The following is a 7,500-nucleotide window of genomic DNA, read 5'->3' as shown; positions in this document are numbered from 1 at the left end:
ACTCCCCTTGGGCATCCAAGTTTGTCAATGGTTTTCATGATATAATCAAATTCTCCTTCTAGGTATTTTTTACTACAGATTCATAGTGCCCTGAGAAAAAAGCTTATCATTATACCACTCTTTATCCTATAATCATGTGCGGAGAAGTAATGTAGTAAATCGTCTTTGTTTTTGTTTTTTCTGTATACTGAGAATGCCACAGATTTTTCTACTCGTCGTATCAATGTATCGAGGAAGGGCAATTGTCCATATTGTTCCTCCTTTACGGTGAACTGAATATCGCTATTGACCGCGTTAAGAGTATTCTCACTGTATTATTTACATTAGTGTTTTCAGGGATGACAGCGAGGACGTCGTCTACATATCTAAGCCAGTGTGATCCTGATAAAGTTTTCTTTTTCTAGTAACTTCATGTATAGAGAGACCATCACTGTACTTAAAGGACTACCCAAAGCAAGACCTCTGTGTTGCACCAAAATTTACACATAATATCAATTCTATATAATTTTGTTGTTCATATCTTTTGTTACTCTCTTCACTGTTTCTAAGGCATCGTCAGTGGAAACATTTGCAAATAAAGCAGGTGCCCTGCCAACCCCTGAAGTTATGGGTCGCATGGGAGAGTTGGTTTGTGAATTTTTGGTATACCGCGCATCCTGGGAAGATTGGGGGTTTCTTCCAGGAGTCCTATTAATTTCTTACCTCTTTCAGTTTTACTAAAGAATTTTTATGGCATGTACTTCGAATTTATCTGCTTCACATGTACATGTACAAATACATATACATATACATATACATATACATATACATATACATATGCATATACAAGTATATATATATATACACGGATAGAGAAGGAGCTGCCGATTAAATGAAGCAGCCTTGTTGTGAATGTGCTGCGTCTCCATGCATTGATTTTTACCCAGAGCAATGGGCGAGATGAAGGGATGACCCATCATCCAGGAGGAGCCAAGAAAAGATGGATGAAGGAGGTATCGTGAATAGGAGTGGAGTGGGTTGGGATGAAATGGGTGTGAGCAGAATTATGCCTATTGACTTTTGCTACCTCCTTTGTAAATGGAAAAAACCCTTGCTGGGCCTTTCCTCTATACCTTTACCTCTTGCCAGTTGGGTAAATGTTCTTCTTTGTCTGCGTGGCCCACCATCACATTTGAGAGGCGATGGTTTCTCAAATCCGCCATGTGCTTCCTAATTCTTTTTTGAAAACCTCTATGGCTTTCGCCAAAATACGCATTCTTACATTTGCTAAAGGGGATCTTGTAGAATACACTTAGGTCGTTACTTACTTTTATAGTTGGTGTTACCAAGTGTCCTGTTTTCTATCCTGTGTCATTAATAATTTCCAGATCAAGCGGCCGTAAAGCGGCTCCCAATGAGTAAGACTATATCCCGGAACAATTAAATATTGTGTGTCCCGTTCTAGCGGGTCCTTACGTCGTCTGATGTTTTGTGCTTTCTTGAGAGAGGTGAACGAAAAGGCCTCTGGATAGCCCAGTTTCCTAAAAATGTCTTTAATGAGTGAAATTTCTTCCCCGTGGAACTCCTGACTGCAAAAACTCAGTGCCCTAAGAATGGAACCTATTACCACTCCTGTTTTTGTGCTCTCACCATGTGCGCTGTAGTAGTGCATAAGATCGTCTTTATTTGTGGACTTCTTGTAGACTCTAAAGAGAGCTTCTTTACTATTTCTGATTATATATATATATATATATATACATATAACACACACACACACACACACACACACACACACACACACACACATATATATATATATATATATATATATATATATATTCTTTTTTTAAGTGTTCTGAGGACTAAAATATCCAGAAGGGTTACTCCATAGTTTGAAGAAAACAGCGCTTAAAATAATGGAAAAGAGAAATGATGAGATAAAGGAGACTAAGGAAGGTGGCTTCATTGTAGTTCCCAACTCCAAGTACACAGAAGAGTTGTGACATTTGCTCCGCAGAGCAGGGCTGAAGATCGCCAGTACATCCAGTACGAAGATAGGTGAAGTAGTGAGAGGTAAGAGCAGAAATGAACATAATAACAATAGCATGGTTTACAGAATCCCATGAGGTGGCTGTGACCTAAACTACTTTGGGGAGACAGGAAGAGGCAAACACAAGCGGACATATGAGCACAAGAGCGACCTGAGGGCCCACCGAACATCAAACGCCCTGGTGGTTCATGCGGAGAAATACGGACATTTACCTAACTGGGACGGAGTGGAAATATTAAAACAAGGGTTAGACAAGAAAAAAAGAAATATAGCAGAGGCAGCTTTTATAGCATCCCAGCCCTGCTGTAACCATCGTGATGGTTTTATTAAGCTGTCCAAAATGACCGGCTGGATGGTCTTACAGGAGCTGAAGGGTACGAGAGGGAGGGAGGGGGTGGGTTAAGGAAGGAACGCGGAATGGTGTAAGATATATAACTGTTGATTTCCCGATCATGTTTGTACACTCTGAAGAAGCTCTGTTAAGAGCGAAACGTCAGTTAATAAAACTTCAATGATTCTCGGTGTTTATCTCACCGCCCTGCCACTCATATATATATATATATATATATATATATATATATATACATCCCTATATATATATATGTATATATATATGTATATATATATATGTATATATATATATATATATATATATATATATGTATATATAATATGCGTGTATTCACCTTGGTCTTTGGATCACGTGTTGGATTCGTGATTGACAGCTATTTCCCTCCTGGAAGAGAGCTCAGAGCTCATATGACCGATCTATGGGTAATGCTATGACCTTACACACACACACACACAACTCCCCGCCCACGAGAGTCAGAGTAACGATTCGAAGCGCAGCGATACCGAAATAATTACGGCCCTGGGCAGGATTCGAACTAGGTACTGCCAGCATCACCGTACTGTGTGTGTGTGTGTGTGTGTGTGTGTGTGTGTGTGTGTGTGTGTGTGTGTGTGTGTGTGTGTGTGTGTGTGTGTGTGTGTGTGTGTGTGTGTGAGTGTGTGTGTGTGTTAGTGTGTGTGTGTGTATTTTTTGCTTAAACATATTTGCATGCATATGAACATATAAGTTTTAGCATAAATTTGATTAACAAGAATTTCTTTCTTTCTTTTACTACTTTGCTTCATTTTATAAGTAGATTCGTCCATTCTGACACTTTATGTTATTCAGCTGAGTAAAATCCCGATTTCAGAGATAGGGTTAAAAAAGTATGTGGAGTTCATATCTATGAACCGTTTTATTTCATTATTTCATTTTAGTAACTGCATTGTTTTATACTAGCTGCCTACATATGATTTTATTCAAACAAGAAAACTCGTTTCATAATGATAATGATAAATATTTTATTATGTCTTTTTTAAGCTCAATAAACTCGCGTTTTAGTGGCTAAAGTAAAATCTACACAAAGTTCATCATCATGATGAGCTAAATTGAAATAACATTTGTTAAACGTAACATAAAGTTTTCTAGAAGCTAAACAATATCATCTCGAGTTAAACAGAGCAAATTATATCAAAAGTCTCATCGTATTACTGGGGTTTGTATTAGAATACAGTAAAAACCCTTTACATTAAGTGGTACTGCTTAAAATTACACTTAGTTTGCGCTCAAGAAAAACGTTAACCCTCTTGAGAGGCACTTGTACATCAACCATTTTGTCTTTCAAGTTATCTTTTACTTGAAGGCTCCTTTATTTACTTTACATTAAGTAGAACCATCTGTAGCTAAATAGATATCTTAATAAGATTAAAATCTAACATATTTCAGTAGCTCAAGTAGGTTGCTTTTCAAGTAATTTCTTACTTAAAACCTTTCACCTATGTACATGAAGGACTAGGATCTGAACTTCCACATATGTAATTCTTAAAAACTCGTGCATCCTTTGGAAACTCAATTGGCCATTCGGAAGAATGTATATTGAATATACCCCTTGGCTCTGCTCTTCTTTTAACCTTTGGTGGACATTTACCACCTTTTTATTAATTCGTTAGCCTCCAACATTAAGTTTAAAGTTGAATGGGAAGAACTAGGTAAGCTACCCTTTTTAGATGTCCTCATTGTTCGTGACGGAAACAAGCTTGCTTTTACCGTCTATAGAAAAGAAACCCATTCTGGTAGTTATCTTCATTTTTTCAGCAGTCACCCAAAGTAAAAAGTAGCGTCGCTTCAGGACTATTCCTTCGAGCCCTTAGAATTTGCAGCCCCCAGTTTCTTGAAGGAGAACTAAACATCATAAAATCTCAACTTAATAATTTAGCTTACCCGGATTGGTTCTTGGTCAAAGCCCTCAGCCGAGCGAGATCCAATTTTTTCAACACCACCCCCACTTCCTCTAATTTTTCATTGGACAAGAGCTCTTTAATCGTTCCCTTTTCTGATTCATTCATTCCTTCAACCAAGTTTCTTCCCAAAGACAAGGGGTATATTCAATTCCATGTAAAGGTTGTAACTTAGTTTACATCGGACAGACTGGAAGGGATTTGAACACTAGGATGATAGAACATAAACGTTCCATTAGATATGGACAAGAGAGCTCAGCTGTGTTCCAACATGTTAAGCAATTTAATCATTGTTTAAATTTGGACAAAGCTGAGCTTATTTATAAATCTAAGTGTGAGTTCAGGGGAAAAATGATAGAATCTACCATTATTGAATATCAGCCCAATATGAATATTTCAAAGGGGCAATGGTCCCCGGATATAATGTCCGGACTTTTCATCTCTAACTTACTAAAAACACATTTACCTCCTGACCTCACATACGGAGCGAACCGAGGGTAGCGACCTCATCCCATGTCCCCCCTTCTTATGTCAAGGTTGCTACTTAAGTAACACACTCTCTCTCTGAATTGTATCTACTGAAGAGGATTGCAGTTTGCAATCGAAATATATAGATTCCCCGTTTCCAGTCTTTTCTACTCCAACAGTGGTTTCTACGTGATTGACAAATGTGTGATTACATTTTTCACTTGGAATATATATATATATATATATATATATATATATATATATATATATATACATATATTATATATATATATATATATATATATATATATATCACAGGTGAGAAATGTAGTAACACATTTATAAATCACAGCTAACACCACAGTCGGACGAAAGAAAAAGTTGCGTAAGCGGAACTATATATTTCGATTGTTACCTGCAATCCTCTTCAGTAGTACAAAGTGGCAGGGAGGAGGCTATCTTAAGTAGCAACCTCTTACAAAAGAAAGGGAACATGAGAAAATACAGAACATCACTGCCCCAACCCTAGTTGACCTGAGGCTGACACGAGGTCGGGTCAGGGGGAGGGGGAGGAAGCTTGTTGACAATATTTTTGGTGATGAATAGTCCTGAAATGATGTCTGGGGTCCATTGACCCTTGGAAATATTCATCGTGGGCAGATAATCAATTAATGTTGATTCCACCATTTTCCTTCTGAACCCACACCCTTATTTGTAAATGAGATCAGATTTCTCCCAGTCCATCCGGTGATTAAATTTATCAACGTGTTGAAACACTGCTGAATTTATTTGGCCATATCTAATCGACCTTTTGTGTTCATTTAATCTTGTCGGTAGGTCTCTTCCCGTCTGGCCAATGTATGAAAGGTTACAATCTTTACATGGAAGGGAGTAAACACCTGGGATATGTTCTTCCTTCAACCTCTGGTGAACATTAACAACTTTTTTATTAATAGTATTAGGGTAGTTATGAATTAAATTTACTTTCTCTTTGGGAAGAAACTTGGACAATTGACTGATGGACTCTGAGAAGGGGATGACTAGGGGATTTTGTCTCTCTTTCTTTAACTTAGTGGAAGGCCAGAGCAAGTTTTTTCAAACACCCTTCCAGTACTGATCACTGCGGGACACCACTTATCATTTCTTCCCAATTTGAGAATTTATCTCAAATTTACTACTCTCATTTTCCTCCCAGGCAGAAAGTCTTTCACCCATTCCAATTATTTTCCTCTGATGCCACTTACTGACTCTATCTTCCTTATTAGTTTCTTGTGTGGTTCCTTGTCAAATGCCTTTTGTAGGTCCAGAAAGGCACAGTCTGCCCAACCATCTCTCTCTTGTATTATATCTATTAATCTCGAGTAGAAGCAGATCAAGTTTGCTGTACATGATCTTCCTTTTCTGAATCCAAATTGATTTGGATTCAGTATAGTTTTTTTCAAATGTTTAACCCATCTACTTTTGATTACCTTTTTGCAAATTTTTGCTACTGTGCTTGTCAGGGAGACCGGTCTGTAATTTGATGGATCTTCCTTGTTTCCTCCCTTATTGATCGGTACAATGTTTACATTCTTCCAGTCCTGTGTCAATTTCCCTTCTTTAAATGAGAATTTAATTATATTGTATATTTTATCCGTTAATTCTTCCATGCATTCTTTCAGTACTCAATTTGCAATTCCATCTGGACCATGTGATTTTCTGACGTCAAGGGTTTTAATTTGGTCGCTGATTTCCTTCTGTGTTACAATTATTTCTCTCATTGAGGGGGATATCTCTCTCTCTACTTCCTCACAGTTAGGTGAGTTTTTTATTGTGAATACTGTTTTGTAGTGGTTGTTCATAATTTGGGCCATTTCCAGTTCGTCTTTATATTCGTATTTACCTTGGCGCAGATTTTCTATGTCTTGTTTATTCTTCAGTTTGCCATTTATATACCTGTAAAATAGTTTAGGTTTTTCCTTGCATTTTTCTGTTATTTTTTTTCTCGTAGTTTCTCTTTTCTTCTCTGCGTATTTTTATATAATCATTTCTTAGTTTGTAGTACATTAGCCATTTAGTTGTTTTCTTATTTCTTTTCCATTTCTTTCAAGCTTTATATCTTTTATCCTTAGCCTCACTACATTTTTGTTGTACCAAATTTCTATGTATGTTCTTTCCATTTTTTGTGGTACATATTTATTCACTCCCTCATTATAAATTTCTTTTAGTATATTCCATTTCTCTTCAATCCCTGTTTCTTAATTTTGGGATTTTTCCCAGTTTGCGTTAGGGAAGAATTTTTTTAGTTCTTCAAAATTTGTTTTGTTGTACATTAGTCTTCCTATTCTATGTATATCTTTTCTACTTTGATCCGTTTGCCCTTTTAACTCAAATTCTATTAGTGCATGGTCACTTTTAATCCATTTTATCGACAATTTCAGGCTCTGTCGTAAGTATTAAATCCAGCCTAGATAGTTCTTCACTACCTCTGTATGTGGTATTTTCCCTTATCCGCTGAGTCATTGTGTATTCGATGGTCATGTCGAGCAGGACATTGGCCCAGAGTTCCTCTCCACCCTTCACTGTTATTTCCTCCCAACATATTTCTTTTGAATTAAAGTCATCCATAATTACTGTATATCCTCTGTCCTTCAGTATATTAGTTAATTCGTATTTTGTATCTTCTAATATTTTGGAATGATCACTTTCTATCCAGGACTGTGTTTTGGGGGTTC

The sequence above is a fragment of the Oratosquilla oratoria genome, chromosome 10 (genome assembly GCF_046742065.1).
Source record: "Oratosquilla oratoria isolate Oo_2021 chromosome 10, ASM4674206v1, whole genome shotgun sequence".
In the NCBI taxonomy this organism is placed as follows: domain Eukaryota; kingdom Metazoa; phylum Arthropoda; class Malacostraca; order Stomatopoda; family Squillidae; genus Oratosquilla; species Oratosquilla oratoria.
The sequence above is the reverse complement of the archived record's forward strand: the minus strand, read 5'-3'. Positions refer to the sequence as shown.